The sequence below is a fragment of the Anomaloglossus baeobatrachus genome, chromosome 4 (assembly GCF_048569485.1).
Source record: "Anomaloglossus baeobatrachus isolate aAnoBae1 chromosome 4, aAnoBae1.hap1, whole genome shotgun sequence".
Taxonomy (NCBI): Eukaryota; Metazoa; Chordata; class Amphibia; order Anura; family Aromobatidae; genus Anomaloglossus; species Anomaloglossus baeobatrachus.
Genome location: NC_134356.1, coordinates 346149822 through 346172859, shown reverse-complemented (window position 1 = coordinate 346172859; position 23038 = coordinate 346149822). Strand labels below are relative to the sequence as shown.

General features: G+C 48.9%; 1 protein-coding gene across 1 annotated transcript in view; it reads right to left on the bottom strand.

The window, feature by feature from the left end:
• The window catches only part of LOC142302402 (plexin-B2-like), a 335800-nt gene extending 316498 nt beyond the window's left edge, over nucleotides 1-19302 (bottom strand). The window contains exon 1 of the mRNA XM_075343449.1: nucleotides 19187-19302. The gene's annotated coding sequence lies outside the window, so the exon portion shown is untranslated. The remainder of the gene's footprint in view (nucleotides 1-19186) is intronic.
• Nucleotides 19303-23038: the final 3736 nt, after the last annotated feature.

Genomic DNA, 23038 nt, shown 5'->3' with positions numbered 1-23038 from the left:
CCACTGCCCGATTACCTGAGGGTAGATGCTAGAATGTACGGGCTCTATCCAGATCCTGACTTCCAGGACCTGACTGCAGCCCATACATTCTAGGCTTAACCGTGGCCTGTGCTAGTGTGCTCTGGTGGGCGGGGTAAGCAGCATGCTGTGATAATGTCACAGAATAGCTGCAGCAGATTACCGGCCAGTCAGGCCTGTGCTGTGCTGTGCGTGTGACTCCTCCCCCACATACTGTGAGTGCTGAACCCATCGCTGCCCCCCCCCATGCTCAGTGCTGTGTATCCCCTTGTGCAGTGTGCTGCCACCCACTGCTCTGCCCATGCTACAACCCACTGCTCTGCCCGTGCTGCCACCCACTGCTCTGCCCGTGCTGCCACCCAGTGTTCTGCCCGTGCTGCCACCCAGTGCTCTGCCCGTGCTGCCACCCAGTGCTCTGCCCGTGATGCCACCCAGTGCTCTGCCCGTGATGCCACCCAGTGCTCTGTCTGTGCTGCCACCCAGTGCTCTGTGCTGCCACCCAGTGCTCTGTGCTGCCACCCAGTGCTCTGTGCTGCCACCCAGTGCTCTGTCTGTGCTGCCACCTAGTGCTCTGTCTGTGCTGCCACCCAGTGCTCTGTCTGTGCTGCCACCCAGTGCTCTGTCTGTGCTGCCACCCAGTGCTCTGTCTGTGCTGCCACCCAGTGCTCTGTGCTGCCACTCAGTGCTCTGTCTGTGCTGCCACCCAGTGCTCTGTGCTGCCACTCAGTGCTCTGTCTGTGCTGCCACCCAGTGCTCTGTGCTGCCACCTAGTGCTCTGTCTGTGCTGCCACCTAGTGCTCTGTCTGTGCTGCCACCTAGTGCTCTGTCTGTACTGCCACCCAGTGCTCTGTCTGTACTGCCACCCAGTGCTCTGTCCGTGCTGCCACCCAGTGCTCTGTCCGTGCTGCCACCCAGTGCTCTGTCCGTGCTGCCACCCAGTGCTCTGTCCGTGCTGCCACCCAGTGCTCTGTCCGTGCTGCCACCCAGTGCTCTGTCCGTGCTGCCACCCAGTGCTCTGTCCGTGCTGCCACCCAGTGCTCTGTCCGTGCTGCCACCCAGTGCTCTGTCCGTGCTGCCACCCAGTGCTCTGTCCGTGCTGCCACCCAGTGCTCTGTCCGTGCTGCCACCCAGTGCTCTGTCTGTGCTGCCACCCAGTGCTCTGCCCGTGCTGCCACCCAGTGCTCTGCCCGTACTGCCACCCAGTGCTCTGCCCGTACTGCCACTCAGTGCTCTGCCCGTACTGCCACTCAGTGCTCTGTCTGTGCTGCCACCCAGTGCTCTGTGCTGCCACTCAGTGCTCTGTCTGTGCTGCCACCTAGTGCTCTGTCTGTGCTGCCACCCAGTGCTCTGTGCTGCCACCCAGTGCTCTGTGCTGCCACCCAGTGCTCTGTGCTGCCACCCAGTGCTCTGTCTGTGCTGCCACCTAGTGCTCTGTCTGTGCTGCCACCTAGTGCTCTGTCTGTGCTGCCACCTAGTGCTCTGTCTGTGCTGCCACCTAGTGCTCTGTCTGTGCTGCCACCCAGTGCTCTGTCTGTGCTGCCACCCAGTGCTCTGTCTGTGCTGCCACCCAGTGCTCTGTCCGTGCTGCCACCCAGTGCTCTGCCCGTGCTGCCACCCAGTGTTCTGCCCGTGCTGCCACCCAGTGCTCTGTCTGTGCTGCCACCCAGTGCTCTGTCTGTGCTGCCACCCAGTGCTCTGTCTGTGCTGCCACCCAGTGCTCTGTCTGTGCTGCCACCCAGTGCTCTGTCTGTGCTGCCACCCAGTGCTCTGTCTGTGCTGCCACCTAGTGCTCTGTCTGTGCTGCCACCTAGTGCTCTGTCTGTGCTGCCACCTAGTGCTCTGTCTGTGCTGCCACCTAGTGCTCTGTCTGTGCTGCCACCTAGTGTTGTACTTGTCCCCAGTCATGTCTGTGCCACCGCCAGGGCTGTCCATGCCCCCTAGTGATGTATATGCCCCAGCCCCTCCTGTGATGTGTACTCCCAGTGTCTCCTGTAATTTATGCGCCCCAGCGTCTCTTGTGATGTGTATGTCCCGAGACAAACCTGGAAAAGCAGCTGTGAGAACCAAGATGATCAATATCAACGAACATCAGAGCCGCACCAAAGAGAAGCAGCTCCAGCTACCACAGTAGGGGTGAGTTAATTAATCGTTTTACCAAATATAACAGGGTAGTTTTCAAGTTGATAATTTTGTGCGGCCCCCAAAGGTTAGTAGGAAATTCCAAATGGCCCCCGGCAGTAAAAAGGTTCCCCACCCCTGCTCTAAAGCAAGTTTTGTGCCATTGTGCCTAATACAGCTAACCTGTCCTCATACTATGCTGCTCTCACATAGGTCAGCCGAACCTGGTTACAGATCCATTTTAAAGAGTTATTCTAGTTTAGATTTTACACCATTGTGTCCAGGAAGCCCAGTTCCAATCATGTGAACATGCTTTCACTTCCAACACCCTGTCATGGATTATATTGCATCCAACCATAACATGGGAGCTGCAAGCAGTAACATCACAATGTACGTCACATCCTCATACCTGCATACTTTAGGCTGGGTACTATTCCCAGCTTCCATAGTTATGATGTGACTTCAGTCATCATCAGATATAAAGTTTCTGCATAGTGTTAACACTACTAATGTGAATGTGAACAAGGTACAGAGTGCCACAGATCAAAGAGCAGGAATAATGGGAAGCATTAGCCATTGAGAGTCACTATACAGTACATGTAAGAGCTCAGAACACCTCTAGAAATGAAAATAGGTCTGCTCTTTACAGCATAACAGATCATGCATACGGTACATTAAAGTGAAATATGTGCCAATACTGTTTAATAATTCATGACGTTTCTTAATATTTATTATTAACAAAAATGTGCAGAATATCGACGGTTGTCCCCTGAAAGGGAATAATTTTCTAGCAAAATCTGGGCATAACATGCAGGTCCTGAGATGCCAGCATTCAGAGAGGGGATCCCACCACACTCCGGGACCGCTCTCTCAGTGAAAGGGCGAGATATCCTGTGTTATCAAGAGATCTCGTGCTCTGCAAAGGATTCAGCAGTGCTGCATTAGTACCAAGAGCTAGATCTCACAAAGTGTAAAATCGTATGCATTCACTTGTGGAGAACAGCTGCGGGGGGTTGTGGAATCCCACAATCGGGGAGCTTATGCCTTTGCTGAAATTTCGGGGACCCGGGTGAGTGCGCTCTGCTCATTGTAAGTCCTGTTTGCATATGACAATGCACCACCAAGAACAATGACGTTTTGTACTACACAAAAGATCATTTCACCCCCATGAACATGAATTTGCTAGTTAATCAGGTGATTGGCAGCCCGATTACACAAAGATTATCTTAAGAATGTGTGTTTACAATTAAATGCAGCCAAAGCCTGATTCAATAGGTGTACGTGCGCTAATTCTAATAAATTTCACTTAGTCAAAATACTGGTGAAGCCCCCCAAAAATCCACAAAATAAATTTGTCATTAAGCATGTTGACCAGTTTTTGCCACAAAGAAAGAACCAATTCTTGGGCATTTTGTTTAGCAAATCTCATTCAATGTATAGCTTCCAATTGTATCACAGTTTTTAACCGGCGGATGGAATCAGAAACACTTAAAACTGACCATGAGTAGGGATTATAGTAACAGATTTCCAACCTATATCCCTTCTTATAAAGAGAAACTATGTCAACTTAGTGTAACAGAAATGGAAGGTGGGATTTAGCATGTAAACTGCCAGCTGAACAGCTGTTTCCATAATTATCCTTTCTTAAAACCTGGCAAAGGCAACACAACATCTACTAGAAAACGTATCCTTTGGGTTTGGACTGTACATTTTCCTCTTCTTGACCTCACTCTCCCTAAGATTGCTGCCATTAAGTACTAAGGATGTTTATTCTCTTTGGTCCACAAAGGTGTGTACAGGATTATGATTCTACATGTATAGCACAGTTTTTAAAAATGAAACTACATTCCCCACAGATTGTATCGACTGTGACCCTCCGGCAGAGGAGGTCACGCAGGATGCCTACATTGATATTTATCACTATTAATATCATTGCAGTGAAGCCGCAGATTTCACTCTTTACTTTGCAAAAGTGATATTAGCACTTACATCTGCAGCATTAATTTGGCATGCCATGGACCTTAATCCCACAACGCTTCTCAGGTTACGTGGCAAATATTTGCAGCATGTGCATGAGATTTCTTAAACTTCGATGCAGATTTTCTATATGTGAATACGCAGCAGAAAATCCATTGTGCCGACACCACATTGGAGATTAGGCTTACCGTGAATGTTCATCGGTGACCACCATTGGGAATGAATTGGCACAGAATTTCTTTTGTTAAAATGTAGTATTCTCCTGGTATGGCACTTTTATTTTCTTATTTTTCCCTCTCTCTTAGGGCTTGAAAAATAACAGAAAACGTTTGCACAAATGTAACTAGCCAGAAGAAATTAAATAAAAAGTATAAAATAAGTTAGTCAGCTATAGTTATCTGTGCTCCATCATGGTCTCCGCTTAATCTTCGCGGTGATGCTAGGTCAGCATTGGTCACTTGCCATCAATGCTACTAGAATAACTAAGGCCACCAATTGGTGTCCATAGTCACGTACAAATGGTTGGCATATCATCACAAGGGGTAAGCGGAGACCAGCATGAGATTAGAACTTGGGCGAGTTTAGGTTACTTATTTATTCTATACTACGTCCGCTTTGTAGGCAATTTAATTAAAATACAGGAAAACCTATTACATTTATTAAGCACAGACAAAAAGTGCACGTCAGTTACATTGAAAACTAACTAGTGATGAGTGACCACTACCATGCTCGGTACTTTTACAGCTGGATGCTCAGGTGGGTGCAACTCGAGTACTCAAACATAATGGAAGTCAATGGGGGTCTTGAAATCTTCTGAAAAAATGCTCAAGTTCCTCATTGACATCCATTATATTTTAGTACATGAGTCGCGCCTATCAAAGCATCTGACTGCTCGTTACGAGTATCGGGTATGGTAGTGCTTGCTCATCACTGCTATGAACCCACCATCATCTCCAATTTCTCATTAACCATCCTTAAGCGCAAAGTGAATGATGACTATAATGTAATAAACAGTAACTGTTTCCATTAGGCTATGATATTGTCATGTATTCATTCTGACAAAAACAATGTTTGTTTCTTTGTGTGAATTAGTTTGCACAATGAGCAGTAAAAAGCCTTTGGAATGCGTGCGATGTATTGATTCGGCCAGGCTCATACAATAGTAATGTGAATGCACTTAATTCGCAGGACAATTAAACCTTGGGTTAAAAGGCTCCCACAGAGCTGAACAAGTGCAAGGGTTTACAAATTATACTGTCAGGAAGCCAATAATGGATCAGAATGTGAATGCATCAAAACAAACTTTCCTTGCGGATTAGTCAAATATCAGCAACACTGCAAAGGACCGATTCATATCCTGGATAATTGAGCGTACAGAAATGCTGAAAAGGAAACTTGCCAGCACAAAGCAATGTACTATTCATTTAGTTAAGGAACTAGACACTGTTTTGCTGCAGTCTGTTTGCACTCCTTCCTGGTGGTGTCTATTCTGACATGCACAAGAATATAATAGACTACCAGCAACATGTTCTAGACCATGGAGCTGACACCTCAATATCGCTACTGTCAGTATAAACATATGATATGACCAGAACACTCTGCATATCAATGTCCTTATGGGTTGCTGGTAAAATGAACAATTTTAGACGCTTGTCTCTGCACTGATGATCCATGATAACTATTCTGCCCTTCAAAAATATTATTAAAATGTTCCTGTAACTAAAGAGAGCATTCCTGATCACATTACATAAGAACACCAACAATTCATTCTTTATTGTGTCTCACCTCACACTGCTTTATTCAATGAAAAATTCCAGAGAGTCGAAAGACACGTCAAATTAATTACAGATCATGACAGTTTATACTGTATTCTTTCCAACTTGCCAAGTGCAAAATTGGCTGCAGCAGTCACACTGCTTCCATCAACAATCAACAGGCTCAACGTTTTTGTGTCGACTGCCATCTGCATCATTGCTGAGCCCAGTGATTGGATGCAGCAGTTACCACTGCAGCCTGGGCACCAAGGCCAAGAGCAAAGAGGCAGGGCTGGAACCGAGTGTGCTAAGTAAGGGTACTTTCACACTTGCGTTTTTTTCCTTCCGTCACAATACGCCCTTTTGGAAAACAGCGAAATCCGTTAACGGATTCCGCTGTTTCCCATAGACTTGTATGGATCACGGATTGTGCCAAAAGGACCTGCGTTGCTTCCGCTGGATGACGCTCCGTTGCTTCCGCCCAGCGTGAGGAACGCAGCATGTAACGTTTTTTGAGCAGCGGAATCCTCAGGATTTCACTGCGCATGCTCTCTCTGGCTCCCTGCACCCGTAACCAAGGTAAGTATCGGGTAACCAAGCAAAGTGCTTTGCCTAGTTATACCCAATATTTACCCTGGCTACGTGTGCAGGGAGCCCGACATTTCACTGCTTGGCTCCGCCCCCTCCCGCACTCCACTCTGCATGTATTATATATATATATATATATACACATACATACACACACATACATACATATACACACATTCACCTGTCCTCAGCGCCATGGCCCCGCTCGGCTCCACCCACCCCGCCCCCGCACACATTCAGCTGATCACCCGGCGGCCGGCTACTGGGAGCGACCAGCTGATCACCCGGCGGCCGGCTACTGGGAGCGACCAGCTGATCACCCGGCGGCCGGCTACTGGGAGCGACCAGCTGATCACCCGGCGGCCGGCTACTGGGAGCGACCAGCTGATCACCCGGCGGCCGGCTACTGGGAGCGACCAGCTGATCACCCGGCGGCCGGCTACTGGGAGCGACCAGCTGATCGCCCGGCGGCCGGCTGCTGGGAGCGACCAGCTGATCGCCCGGCGGCCGGCTACTGGGAGCGACCAGCTGATCACCCGGCGGCCGGCTACTGGGAGCGACCAGCTGATCACCCGGCGGCCGGCTACTGGGAGCGACCAGCTGATCACCCGGCGGCCGGCTACTGGGAGCGACCAGCTGATCACCCGGCGGCCGGCTACTGGGAGCGACCAGCTGATCACCCGGCTTCCGGCTACTGGGAGCGACCAGCTGATCACCCGGCGGCCGGCTACTGGGAGCGACCAGCTGATCACCCGGCGGCCGGCTACTGGGAGCGACCAGCTGATCACCCGGCGGCCGGCTACTGGGAGCGACCAGCTGATCACCCGGCGGCCGGCTACTGGGAGCGACCAGCTGATCACCCGGCGGCCGGCTACTGGGAGCGACCAGCTGATCACCCGGCGGCCGGCTACTGGGAGCGACCAGCTGATCACCCGGCGGCCGGCTACTGGGAGCGACCAGCTGATCACCCGGCGGCCGGCTACTGGGAGCGACCAGCTGATCACCCGGCGGCCGGCTACTGGGAGCGACCAGCTGATCACCCGGCGGCCGGCTACTGGGAGCGACCAGCTGATCACCCGGCGGCCGGCTACTGGGAGCGACCAGCTGATCACCCGGCGGCCTGCTACTGGGAGCGATCAGCTGATCACCCGGCGGCCGGCTACTGGGAGCGATCAGCTGATCACCCGGCTTCCGGCTACTGGGAGCGATCAGCTGATCACCCGGCGGCCGGCTACTGGGAGCGACCAGCTGATCACCCGGCGGCCGGCTACTGGGAGCGACCAGCTGATCACCCGGCGGCCGGCTACTGGGAGCGACCAGCTGATCACCCGGCGGCCGGCTACTGGGAGCGACCAGCTGATCACCCGGCGGCCGGCTACTGGGAGCGACCAGCTGATCACCCGGCGGCCGGCTACTGGGAGCGACCAGCTGATCACCCGGCGGCCGGCTACTGGGAGCGACCAGCTGATCACCCGGCGGCCGGCTACTGGGAGCGACCAGCTGATCACCCGGCGGCCGGCTACTGGGAGCGACCAGCTGATCACCCGGCGGCCGGCTACTGGGAGCGACCAGCTGATCACCCGGCGGCCGGCTACTGGGAGCGACCAGCTGATCACCCGGCGGCCGGCTACTGGGAGCGACCAGCTGATCACCCGGCGGCCGGCTACTGGGAGCGACCAGCTGATCACCCGGCGGCCTGCTACTGGGAGCGATCAGCTGATCACCCGGCGGCCTGCTACTGGGAGCGATCAGCTGATCACCCGGCGGCCGGCTACTGGGAGCGATCAGCTGATCACCCGGCAGCCGGCTACTGGGAGCGATCAGCTGATCGTTCACAGTAGTCTGCCGCCGGTAAACTGTAAAAAAAAAAAATATATATCAAATCGGATTCCGTTGTTTTGCAGCATCCGTTGTGCCACTATATGCAACACATCCGTTACGCAGCGCAATGCAACGGATACCGTTCAACGCAAGTGTGAAACTAGCCTAAAGCTCATTTTGTTACTTTTACAACAGGCAAGCTTGGGAATTGAAAAAAATTTATAATAATGGAAAATTCCTGTAATCACAGTTTATTAAAAGTCATTCAGGTTATAAAAAAAAAAAAAATATGCAATTTTCAGGAACACAATAATATTTACATCATAGCCATATAGTACTCAAAAGGAAAAACACTGCCGATATTACTTTAGTATAAAAAAAAAATAAATAAATAAATAACTAAGGTGGTTGCAAATAATTATCAAAAATAAGTGAGCAAAATATTTAGGCGCAATACCCATCTCAAACACAGAATTATTCATACAGATTGAAGAGGAGCCAAGCAAACCAGTTTCTGCGACTATAAAACAGAAGCTGTGGTTATAAGTGCTGCATGCAACACGGAGCATCAATAAACCTCACAAACCACAATTTCTGCACATCAACTCATCTACCAGGTAAAGCCACAAAGTAAACATCCGGAAAGGAACTCATTCAAACTTTTATTTTTTATATAAAAAGGCAATAATTTTGGTCAATGAGCAAACCCCCTGCAAGGTGGGTGACTGAAAAGTTAGGAAAACACTAAGGTTTAGGCTACACAGCTACTTTGGCCGCTACTGTTGTCGTGTGACCAGTTTACTTAGTGTCGCTTCTACATCATGGTGCAATAGAAGCAAACAGGTTTGCAACACCTACATGACCTTGTAGTTCTGATCGCCATTAAAAGGTATCAGAACTACAAGATTATAATTTTTCTCTCTCACTGAGAGGAATCATTTTTCAACTGACTAACATGGTACCAAGACTTTTGAAAGTACCACTTGGATATTTTTGCGTCATACTTATAGTGTAAAGGGGGCTTTACATGCTGCGACATCGCTAACAATATATCGTCGGGGTCATGGTGTTTGTGACGCACATCCGGCGTCATTAGCGACATCGCAGCGTGTGACAGCTAGAAGCAACGATTAACGATCACAAAAACGGCAAAAATCGTTGATCGTTGACACGTCTCTCATTTTTTATAATATCGGTGGTGCATGTCGCTGGTTGTTCGTCATTCCTGCGGCAGCATACATCGCTATGTGTGACACCGCAGGAACGACGAACATCATCCTACCTGCGTCCACCGGCAATGAGGAAGGAAGGAGGTGGGCGGCATGTTCCGGCCACTCATCTCCTCTCCTCCTCTTCTATTGGGCGGCCGTTTTGGGACACCGCTGTGACGCCGGACGCACCTCCCCCTTGAAGGAAGGATTGTTCGGCAGCAACAGCGACGTCGCTGAACAGGTATGCGTGTCTGACGCTGCCGTAGCGATATTATTCGCTACGGCAGCGATCAACACATATCGCACGAATGACGGGGGCGGGTGCTATCACTAGCGATGTCGCAGCGTGTAAAGCACCCTTAAGTGTGCAAAGCGATCTTACTCATTTCTATAGTGCTAGGATGCAGAATCGGCACCAAGCAAACCAAGACGGCTGTCAAGGCCAAAGTCCTCTTGTAGCCTTGGCCTAAAATAAGCGCTGTGTATCCTCTATTCTAAGCGACCCCATACACATTAGATGAAAGCAAGCCAAACTTACAGATTTTGTCATGAGAGAACAACAATCTGATGTGGAGGGGGGGGCTCCCAACTGTCTCCAACAGATTATGTCGGGGAAGAGAAGGTTCAGGAGACTGGACTTTTTCAACAGCTAATACTTTTATTTCAGAGGAGATAAGTCGCTACTAGGAGTCAGGCAGCTGCTTTCTCCTGTCTCACCATCGATCACTCAGCGAGCTGAATACTATACTCCTCGGTAGTTGGAGGACATAGCTACCATATCTACTGAATGAATGTTCGGCAAACAACAACTTATGTGTATGGCCAGCTTCAGGACTGTAAGGCTATGTGCCCACGCTGCTGAAAATGCGCGGATTTTGCCGCGGATTTCTCGCGGAAAAGCCGCGGATTTCCCGAAAATCTGCAGCTCAGGCACTTCCCAGCCATTTCTATGGCATTTTGGAAATGCTGGGCCCACGCTGCGGATTTTTCCGCAGCGGATTTCGTGCTGATTTTGATCCGGAAAAATCTGCAACATGTCAATTATTGTTGCGGATTTTGGCTTTAAAATTGGGGGAAAAAAAAAAAAAATCCGCACCAAAATCCGCATCGAATCTGCGGCAATTTCGCGGTAAATCTGCGGCAAATCCGCACCTTTGAAAAGGTGCGGATTTTGCGGGAAAGCTGCGGATTTTGATGCAGAAAAATCCGCAGCTACATTCTCCCGTGGACACATAGCCTAAGAGTCTTGGCAGTTAGATCTCCAAACCATCAGTAAGGATATGTGCACACAAACTCGTTGAAGCAGAAGATGCTTCAGGAAACCGCTGGTAGTGTTTTTGGACATCTTTTGCCACCGGCGGGATTCAGTTTTTTTTAATAGTATATATTACATAATGACACCTTGCAAGTGGAAGAATGGATTAGTCGCTTCTTTTGGAGGCTTCACGTGTTGTCGATGCTGTTGAAATACGTTACAAAACATGGAACATATGCACAGCAAGTCGTTTTGACACTGCTGTGTATTTTGTACATTCTCTATGCTCTCATTTTAGCAGTTTTACAGGCGGATTCCAAGCGTAATGCCCCTGAAAACCGCTAAGTGCACACTTCGGATTGCTTTACATGAACAATTAAGCTTTTCAACAGCTTAGCCCCTAATCATGAAGGAAGTGTACAACACATATTTACATATGGCATAATGATTGTGTATGTGTTATAAGGTGATTTTGTATGAAAACAATCTTTTTAATTGCAAGCAAGTCAAGTATTTGCATTCTGCTTCTTACAATCTGAATTTCTAGCACTGCAGAAAAGAAGGTTTTACACGCTGAAATGTCCACAAACTAAGTCAGTTGAAAATTGGTAGCATAATGTGAACATTAGTGACGCAAGTGTGCGTATGCATTTGTGTGTGAGCAAGTGTGCTCGTTAATCAAGCATCGGGGTTCTCAGGCGTGACTCGAGTACAGAGTATAATGAAAGCCAAAGGGAAACTCGAGCATTTTTAAACTCAGATGCCTGAAGCTCAAGTAACGAGCAAGCTTACTCATCACTAGTGACTGAGTATGTTGACGATCTGCGATCTCAAGACAATAACAAGAAAACCACTTCCACAAATATTTAAAGATAAAATTCCAGGAGATTTTTCTTTTTGTATAGATAATTTAGATGTTTTTAATTAGCAACGTTGCAGTCATGACACTGAGAATTAAGGCCCAGAGGCAGAGGTCATATTCAAGCAAGAGCTAGCTGAAGCTATCTGCACGGAATTTAGTGTTAGAAGAAATTTGAAAATGCTTATAAATCAGTCTTCAGCAGATTGCAATCTGAATTCTGCTAGTGGACAACAAACCACCGAGTATTCTATAATGATCGGTCTTTTAATTATATGACTTTAAAGACCACAATTAGGAACTAGATACCAATACATGTCTATTTAAGTAAAAAAAAAAAAAGAAAAAAAAAAAAAGACTTAGGAATACAACAATTTCAACAACACACTATCAAAGATTTGATTTTAAAGTGAACCTATCACCATGAAAACACAGTCCAATCTGCAGGCGCCATGCTATAGAACAGGGGGAGCGGAGCAGATGTATATATAGATCTGTGGGAAAGTATATCCTGCACTTTAATCATTTATAACCCTCCGGTATTGCTTGGATTTTCGGTCCAGTGGGCAGTCCTATCCGTAACTGACAGCTTTCCTTCGGTAAGGTCCCTTTCAGACGTCCATGTATAATCAGGTACAAGCCACACGCATCAGTATGGTCACACGTGTATTATGCGTGTGTCACACGTGTGACATCATGTTTGCATACATGTAACATCAGCGACACGTACCGGAGAAAACACAGATCTTTAAAATAAAAAGATTTTCTATATTTACCTGTATTCAGCGCTGTTATCTTCGGCTCTGCTGTCTCCTGCTTCTGACTCCGGCTCATTATATTGATTGATTATTCACTGCATCTCGGACCTGCCTGAGCATTGCGGTGACAGCATCGCCGGTGACAAGTGAGTATCCAGCAAACGGTGTGTGTACAGTGATGTCCAGGAGGTCAATGGAATTCCCAATGAACTCTGATGACATCCTGATGACACCCGCGCTACAGCGGGTATCACCACGGTGACTTCATGGGTTCATCATAGTTCATTGGGAACTCCGATTACCTGGGCGTCACTGCACACACACACTGGTTGCTTGCTCACTTGTCACCAGCGATGTTTGTTCCTGGCGATGCTCTACCCGACGATGCTGTCCTCGGCGCTGCTGTCCCCTTGATGCTCCGGCTTGCAGGTCCGAGGTGCAGTGAATAATCAAAGAATATAATGAGCGGGGGTCAGAAGCAGGAGACAGCAGAGCCAAAGAAAACAACGCTGGATACAGGTGATATAGAAAATCTTTTTATTTCAAAGACCCGTTTTTTCTCCAGTACGTGTCACACAGATGTCACATGGATCACATCAGTGTGCGGGCCGTGTGACACCCGTGCTGCCAGAGAAAAAATGGACATGTTTCTGTGTGTGCGTGCGGGCCACGAAGGGTCACACAGTCCATGTAACACTATAGAATAACATAGGTACGTGTGGCATCCGTGTTAAAAACGGATGTCACATGTACCTGAAACACGGACGTCTGAAAGGGGCCTAAGTGTGCGTACAGTTATTTCTCAAAACTGATAGGACCGCTCACTGAACAGAACATGCCAGAAACAGAGGAGGTTAAAATGATTAAAGCACAGGATAGACAATCTTCTCTCACAAATCTATATATCAATCTGCTCAGCTCCTCCTGCTCTATATGGCACCTGCAGATTGGACTGTGTTTTCATGGTGACAGGTTCCCTTTAAACCAGTCACTTCTAGGGATTAGCCAGCAGTGTAGCCAACAAAAAAAAAAAAACATTGCATTTGTGCTGGAAATAAAACATAAAATAGAAAAATTACAGTAGGTTTTCATTAGAACTGTACCTCTAATCACACAGCCATATGTATACAATCTAGCCACAATGATGTTTTGTTCATGATGGTATGAAATCATGCAGTGATGCATCATCACAAGACCACCGTGTCAAGTTCACAAAGCAGTGCCCCTGGCAAGTAAAAGACTGTATAGTCCGAAGAGGTGTAGGTGTCTGACCACTGCACACCAGGTCTACAACAAAGGGTCTGCTGCACTTTCTAGGACTGAAAGGTTGTGCAAAAAAATGCAACAACTCCATGCTTTGTGCTGTAAAACTTTCTTCAAGGATTGAGAGGAGGGTTTCTGTGGTTACATTCCTAACGATCAAATGGTAATAGCAATGGTAAGGCTTGGGCTACACAGTGATCTGGCCACATGACATTGCAGCTAATGACTGACAAATAGCACAAAATTAGCATTTTTCTGAGACTCGTGGGGAATCTACACTGCAGATGTTGATGCAGCAATTCTTATGACTTGAAAATTGTTTTACTTTATCTGAATGTTGTCGTTTCAGGTAAATTGGAAAGTTGCAAAAACTTCCCGTGACAAAATCTGCACCTTTGGGTGAGTCACCAGGCTGCCGATTTTGTTGTGGAGCGTTCTGTATCTGTCCCATTTATCTGAAACATCCCCAATCAGATCACTGGAATTGGTTTTTATCTGCAGAAAATTCTGCAGCAAAATCAGCAGCACAGAAATTCTTCTAAGACCTTATTCAGGTGTCTGAAATTTTTCACGTCACAAAATTCAGTGTCAGTTTTTACCATCAGTGTTGTATTAATTATTTTCACGTGTGGGAAAATAAAGTATAACGAACAGACGAAACTTTTCAATGTTAATCACATGAACTGCACATCCATGCCATCCATGTGCGCTTCATGATTTTCATGGACCCACAAACTTGTTGGGTAATTTTGATCCGTTACTCGAATAAAAAAAAAATAAGACTTGTCTGATTTGTTTTTCTGGCTATACAGTTAAAAAAAATAAATAAATTAAAATCACAACATGGACATGAGAATAGCACAAAATACGGTACTTTAGGCCGGGACAACACAGGGATCCACTGTGATCCTTGCATGACACTCGGCTCACGCTGGCAGCACAGCGGGAGCACTGCGTTACATGAGGGCGGCGGCCTCGTGTATGTAAATGAGCAATGGGGGACGGCGAACAGCGGCAGGAGGGGGAATAACGGACGCAATACAGCCCGCCCCTATGGCCAGAAAACATCATTAGCATACCAAAAAGGTAAGATTTTATAAAGTGTTTATTTACATCTGAAAGGGAGGCCAGTAGCAAGAAGAACCTTTCTAGAATGCAGCCCAGGAGCTGCAGAAGGGGATTCTTTTAGTTTAATTGCGAAAATTCTGGCGATAGGTTCCCTTTAACAGGGGAGGTAAGGACCAGCCTAGACTAGAAGCCCTGCTTGGATCAGAGGAATCACTAAAAGAGAAGGTGCTCTCCATTAATGACCCAAAGTTCTGAATAAGTCAATAATGAGAAAAGAGAAAAAAAATCTAAAAATTATGGGGCGCTACTTCTCTGACTTCTTTGCTGGTCTCCTTACAAACAGAACATTCCGTAAGTGCTGCAACCAATCAATGACTGTCTGCAACATTTACGCTACATGGACATCCCCTAAGTTGCAGTGTAGCTCTAGGCTAAGTGAGGGTCAACTCATAAGTGTACAAAACATTTTTAACTTCTTCATACAAGAACACAACATCCTATTCCCTACCACATCCCCAAATGATTGAGAAGTGCACTTTAGCGATTAGAATCTGACAAACTTTCCTTGTCACATGATTCACACCCGGTATTCATAACACACTTAACCGTAATGAGAAGCACATTAAGATTAAAATTGATAACAATTAATAGAGCCTCATTAACAAGACTGTGGTTACAACATTCACTAACTGTAAATTATCCCACAATAACTTAGGAGATAGCACAAAGTGGATTTTATGAAGGTGAAGGAATTTGGCAGAGATTAGATTATACAGTATTTTGTAGATACAACACAAAAGACAGTCAAAATGTTCATACTAAATATACAGAAAAAATAACACTATAGAAAGTTGTTGTTTTTTTTAGTCACACCCCACCTTATATAGAGCGGCTAAAATCTGGCATTAATCTAAAACTTAAATTCCTCCAGATCCAGAGCTCTGCAGCATTGTACAGACAGCTCTCCTAGGGGCTCCAGCCTTGATTACATTCTAAAATTCCAACACAAAAAATAGTAAAGCAGATTCTTTCTGCACAACACTAAACTGTGGATTGCTCAAGCTCCAACAGTAAATCGAAGTAAAGAATATCCGATCTCTATCTACCTATTCTCAACCAACTGCAAAGTTTAAAAATTGGGGGGTTTACTCACGCCAGCAATGGCAAAAAATCAAGCAAGACCAAACATGTCCACAGAGATCACAGATGTCCTTTCCTTAACCTACAAAGCAAACACTGCAAGGAATAATACACAACTTCAGAAATTAAAGAAACACTGCAAGGACTATACCACATCAGAGATACAGTAAAGGAAAAACCTCAGATATAAAGAATACACAACATCAGATAGAAAGCAGTGGAAGGAATACACATCAGATATAAAAGCACTGAGAATACAACACATCATATATAAAGCACTGAGGAATACACCACGACAGATAAAGAAAACCTGCAAATACACAATATCAGATATAAAGAACACACAATATAAGATAACAAATACACTACATCAGATATAAAAGAATACACAATATAAGATACAAAGAATACACCATAAAGATACAAAAACACAGAATACAACACATCATATATAAAATACTATGAGGAATGCACAACATCAAATATAAAATAAACACTAACAAATATTCTTCTTTCAAACTTTACAGACTTAATAGAGAATGCTCAGTCAATCTAAATGGCAACCCATTGCAATGTTACACTCATGATAGATATTGCTGTTATTGTTTACCAAGACAGCCGTCCACAGCTCTATGCCCCGCCAGCCGTCGTCCGCCTCCGTGCATGACTGTATGCCCCGCCTGCCGTTGTCCCCACCCGCGCATGACTGTATGCCCCGCCAGCCGTCGTCCCCACCCGCGCATGACTGTATGCCCCGCCAGCCATCGTCCGCCTCCGCGCATGACTGTATGCCCCGCCAGCCGTCGTCCGCCTCCACGCATGACTGTATGCCCCGCCAGCCGTCGTGTCCACCCATGACTGTATGCCCCGCCAGCCGTCGTCCCCACCCGCGCATGACTGTATGCCCCGCCAGCCGTCGTCCCCACCCACGCATGACTGTATGCCCCGCCAGCCGTCGTCCGGCTCCGCGCATGACTGTATGCCCCGCCAGCCGTCGTCCCCCACGCATGACTGTATGCCCCGCCAGCCATCGTCCCCCACCCATGACCGTATGCCCCGCCAGCCGTCATCCCCACCCATGACCGTATGCCCCGCCAGCCGTCATCCCCACCCATGACCGTATGCCCCGCCAGCCGTCATCCCCACCCATGACCGTATGCCCCGCCAGCCGTCATCCCCACCCATGACCGTATGCCCCGCCAGCCGTCATCCCCACCCATGACCGTATGCCCCGCCAGCCGTCATCCCCACCCATGACCGTATGCCCCGCCAGCCGTCATCCCCACCCATGACCGTATGCCCCGCCAGCCGTCGTCCCCCACGCATGACCGTATGCCCCGCCAGCCGTCGTCCCCCACGCATGACCGTATGCCCCGCCAGCCGTCGTCCCCCACGCATGACTGTATGCCCCGCCAGTCGTCGTCCCCACGCATGACTGTATGCCCCGCCAACAGTCATCCCCACGCATGACTGTATGCCCTGCCAACCGTCGTCCCCACGCATGACTGTATGCCCCGCCAGTCGTTGTCCCCCCCCCCCCAGGACTATATGCCCCGCCAGTCGTCGTCCCCACGCATGACCGTATGCCCCGCCAGTCGTCATCCCCACCCATGACCGTATGCCCCGCCAGCCGTCATCCCCACCCATGACCGTATGCCCCGCCAGCCGTCGTCCCCCACGCATGACCGTATGCCCCGCCAGCCGTCGTCCCCCACGCATGACCGTATGCCCCGCCAGCCGTCGTCCCCCACGCATGACCGTATGCCCCGCCAGTCGTCGTCCCCCACGCATGACCGTATGCCCCGCCAGTCGTCGTCCCCACGCATGACTGTATGCCCTGCCAACAGTCATCCCCACGCATGACTGTATGCCCTGCCAACCGTCGTCCCCACGCATGACTGTATGCCCCGCCAGTCGTCGTCGTCCCCACGCATGACTGTATGCCCTGCCAACCGTCGTCCCCACGCATGACTGTATGCCCCGCCAGCCGTCGTCCCCCACGCATGACCGTATGCCCCGCCAGCCGTCGTCCCCCACGCATGACCGTATGCCCCGCCAGCCGTCGTCCCCCACGCATGACCGTATGCCCCGCCAGCCGTCGTCCCCACGCATGACCGTATGCCCCGCCAGCCGTCGTCCCCACGCATGACTGTATGCCCCGCCAACAGTCATCCCCACGCATGACTGTATGCCCTGCCAACCGTCGTCCCCACGCATGACTGTATGCCCTGCCAACCGTCGTCCCCACGCATGACTGTATGCCCTGCCAACCGTCGTCCCCACGCATGACTGTATGCCCCGCCAGTCGTTGTCCCCCCCCCAGGACTATATGCCCCGCCAGTCGTCGTCCCCACGCATGACTGTATGCCCCGCCAGTCATTGTCCCCACGCATGACTGTATGCCCCGCCAGTCGTTGTCCCCCCCCAGGACTATATGCCCTGCCAGCCATCGTCTCCCCACGTCTGTATGCCCCGCCAGCCGTCGTCCCCAAGCATGACTTTATGCCTTGCAAGCTGTTGTCCCCCCCTATGACTGTATGCTCCACTAGTCGTTGCGCCCCCCCCCCCCCCCCAGGACTATATGCCCTGCCAGCCATCGTCTCCCCACGTCTGTATGCCATGCTAGCCGATACTCCGTCACTGGATGTCTCTCCATTTGCTGCCTCCATTATTGCCTGTCTTTTTTTCTTTGCCCCTTATAATAACATATTCTTCAATCTGACACCCCAGTGACAGAGCCCACCCTCAGTCTGCCACCTTCTCAATCTGACAACCTTTACAATGTGCAACACATACACCCCAATGTAATAGCATGCGTCCCTGGTCTCACACCCCTTGTACTGCCATGCACCTCTCTGCCTCCGGTATAGCAACACATAGTAAAGAGCTTAGACAGAATTATTGCCTAATGTTTGCCACGTAACAATAACCGTTCTTCCAGGCACCAATATGGTCAGATATGAATAAAATCCCTTTGTAGTTCTATAGACAAGGTGACACATATGTGGCAATGGGACAGGTCACAGATGACAATGAACGGTGGAGCCGTACTGCCGGGATGAGGACACGTCCCTATCCACACCCGCCGGGCTCCCTCTAACCAGATCTGTAGGAAGACATGTCCCTGTACACACTCCCGGGCTCCCACCTAACCACAGGCTGCAGGTAAGCAGCCCCGGGAGGAAGTTACCGCACATCCCCCACCCCGTACCCCGAGCCTCCGGCTGCTCCATACACCGCACTAAGTTCATGTCAAAGTCCAGGAAGAAGCGGCAGCCACTCAGTCCACATCACCGCCCCCCGCTCCAACAGGTGATGCCAGGCAGACCACCTGAGCTGTGCCCGGCGCCACTCACCCGGTCCGCGCGGTACAGGAGCAGTCAGCCGGCGGCGCCCATGTCTGAGGAGATCCCTTATCCTGAACGAGGAGCGCCAGGCACAGACACACCTGTGGGCGATGCACACATCCGCTCCCCAGCACAATACCAGACAGGAAACAGAAAAAAAAATCCAGAGGAGAAAAGAGAGAGGGAGCGAGAGACAGTCCTCCTCCCTCCGCTCAGGATCGGGTTACAGCCTGGCCGTGCCGAGGAATGGCGGCGGGCGGGAGGGACAGCGATGTGTGCGCCTCATTCCCAGTCACTGCTGCCTCACGAGTGGTGACAAAGGTGCTGTGGATTTACACTGGCACAGCAGAAAGCTAGGCACCGTGGCACTGTTACTGTGTGACAGACGTGCGGAGGGCAGCTGTCCGTCATGGGCAGACTATGCACTATTTATCTCACAACACCCATATACTGTCAATGGAAAGAGCTCTGCTACTCTCACCTCACAACACCCATATACTGTCAATGGAAGGGGCTCTACTGCTCTCACCTCACAACACATATATACTGTCAATGGAAGGGCTCTACTGCTCTCACCTCACAACACATATATACTGTCAATGGAAGGGCTCTACTGCTCTCACCTCACAACACATATATACTGTCAATGGAAGGGCTCTACTGCTCTCACCTCACAACACCTACGGTATATACTGTCAATGGAAAGAGCTCTACTGCTCTCACCTCACAACAGCTATATACTGTCAATGGAAAGAGCTCTACTGCTCTCACCTCACAACACATATATACTGTTAATGGAAAGGGCTCTACTACTCTCAGCTCACAACACATATATACTGTCAATGGAAAGAGCTCTACTACTCTCAGCTCACAACACCTATATACTGTCAATGGAAGGGGCTCTACTACTCTCAGCTCACAACACCTATATACTGTTAATGGAAGGAGCTCTACTGCTCTCACCTCATAACACCTATATACTGTCAATGGAAGGGGCTCTACTGCTCTCAGCTCACAACACCTATATACTGTCAATGGAAGGGGCTCTACTGCTCTCAGCTCACAACACCTATATACTGTTAATGGAAGGGGCTCTACTGCTCTCAGCTCACAACACCTATATACTGTCAATGGAAGGGGCTCTACTGCTCTCAGCTCACAACACCTATATACTGTCAATGGAAGGGGCTCTACTGCTCTCAGCTCACAACACCTATATACTGTTAATGGAAGGGGCTCTACTGCTCTCAGCTCACAACACCTATATACTGTCAATGGAAGGGGCTCTACTGCTCTCAGCTCACAACACCTATATACTGTCAATGGAAGGGGCTCTTCTGCTCTCACCTCACAACACATATATACTGTCAATGGAAGGGGCTCTACTGCTCTCACCTCACAACACATATATACTGTCAATGGAAGGGGCTCTACTGCTCTCACCTCACAACACATATATACTGTCAATGGAAGGGGCTCTACTGCTCTCACCTCACAACACCCATATACTGTCAATGGAAGGGGCTCTACTGCTCTCACCTCACAACACCTATATACTGTCAATGGAAGGGGCTCTACTGCTCTCACCTCACAACACCTATATACTGTCAATGGAAGGGCTCTACTGCTCTCACCTCACAACAGCTATATACTGTCAATGGAAAGAGCTCTACTGCTCTCACCTCACAACACATATATACTGTTAATGGAAAGGGCTCTACTACTCTCAGCTCACAACACATATATACTGTCAATGGAAAGAGCTCTACTACTCTCAGCTCACAACACCTATATACTGTCAATGGAAGGGGCTCTACTACTCTCAGCTCACAACACCTATATACTGTTAATGGAAGGAGCTCTACTGCTCTCACCTCATAACACCTATATACTGTCAATGGAAGGGGCTCTACTGCTCTCAGCTCACAACACCTATATACTGTCAATGGAAGGGGCTCTACTGCTCTCAGCTCACAACACCTATATACTGTTAATGGAAGGGGCTCTACTGCTCTCAGCTCACAACACCTATATACTGTCAATGGAAGGGGCTCTACTGCTCTCAGCTCACAACACCTATATACTGTCAATGGAAGGGGCTCTACTGCTCTCAGCTCACAACACCTATATACTGTTAATGGAAGGGGCTCTACTGCTCTCAGCTCACAACACCTATATACTGTCAATGGAAGGGGCTCTACTGCTCTCAGCTCACAACACCTATATACTGTCAATGGAAGGGGCTCTTCTGCTCTCACCTCACAACACATATATACTGTCAATGGAAGGGGCTCTACTGCTCTCACCTCACAACACATATATACTGTCAATGGAAGGGGCTCTACTGCTCTCACCTCACAACACATATATACTGTCAATGGAAGGGGCTCTACTGCTCTCACCTCACAACACCCATATACTGTCAATGGAAGGGGCTCTACTGCTCTCACCTCACAACACCTATATACTGTCAATGGAAGGGGCTCTACTGCTCTCACCTCACAACACCTATATACTGTCAATGGAAGGGCTCTACTGCTCTCACCTCACAACACCTATATACTGTCAATGGAAGGGGCTCTACTGCTCTCAGCTCACAACACCTATATACTGTCAATGGAAGGGGCTCTGCTGCTCTCACCTCACAACACCTATATACTGTCAATGGAAGGGGCTCTACTGCTCTCACCTCACAACACCTATATACTGTCAATGGAAGGGGCTCTACTGCTCTCACCTCACAACACCTATATACTGTCAATGGAAGGGGCTCTGCTGCTCTCACCTCACAACACCTATATACTGTCAATGGAAGGGGCTCTACTGCTCTCACCTCACAACACCCATATACTGTCAATGGAAGGGCTCTACTGCTCTCACCTCACAACACCTATATACTGTCAATGGAAGGGGCTCTACTGCTCTCACCTCACAACACCTATATACTGTCAATGGAAGGGGCTCTACTGCTCTCACCTCACAACACCCATATACTGTCAATGGAAGGGGCTCTGCTACTCTCACCTCACAACACCTATATACTGTCAATGGAAAGAGCTCTACTGCTCTCACCTCACAACACCCATATACTGTCAATGGAAGGGGCTCTGCTACTCTCACCTCACAACACCTATATACTGTTAATGGAAGGGGCTCTGCTACTCTCACCTCACAACACATATATACTGTCAATGGAAGGGCTCTATTACTCTCACCTCACAACACCCATATACTGTCAATGGAAGGGGCTCTACTGCTCTCACCTCACAACACCTATGTACTGTCAATGGAAGGGGCTCTGCTGCTGACTGCTCACCTCACAACTCTGCTGCTCTCACCTCACAACACCTATATACTGTCAATGGAAGGGGCTCTGCTGCTCTCACCTCACAACACATATATACTGTCAATGGAAGGGGCTCTACTGCTCTCACCTCACAACACCCATGTACTGTCAATGGAAAGAGCTCTACTACTCTCACCTCACAACACATATATACTGTCAATGGAAGGGGCTCTACTGCTCTCACCTCACAACACCTATATACTGTCAATGGAAAGGGCTCTACTGCTCTCACCTCACAACACCTATATACTGTCAATGGAAAGAGCTCTACTACTCTCACCTCACAACACATATATACTGTCAATGGAAGGGGCTCTACTGCTCTCACCTCACAACACCTATATACTGTCAATGGAAAGAGCTCTACTACTCTCACCTCACAACACATATATACTGTCAATGGAAGGGGCTCTACTGCTCTCACCTCACAACACCTATATACTGTCAATGGAAGGGGCTCTACTGCTCTCAGCTCACAACACCTATATACTGTCAATGGAAGGGGCTCTACTGCT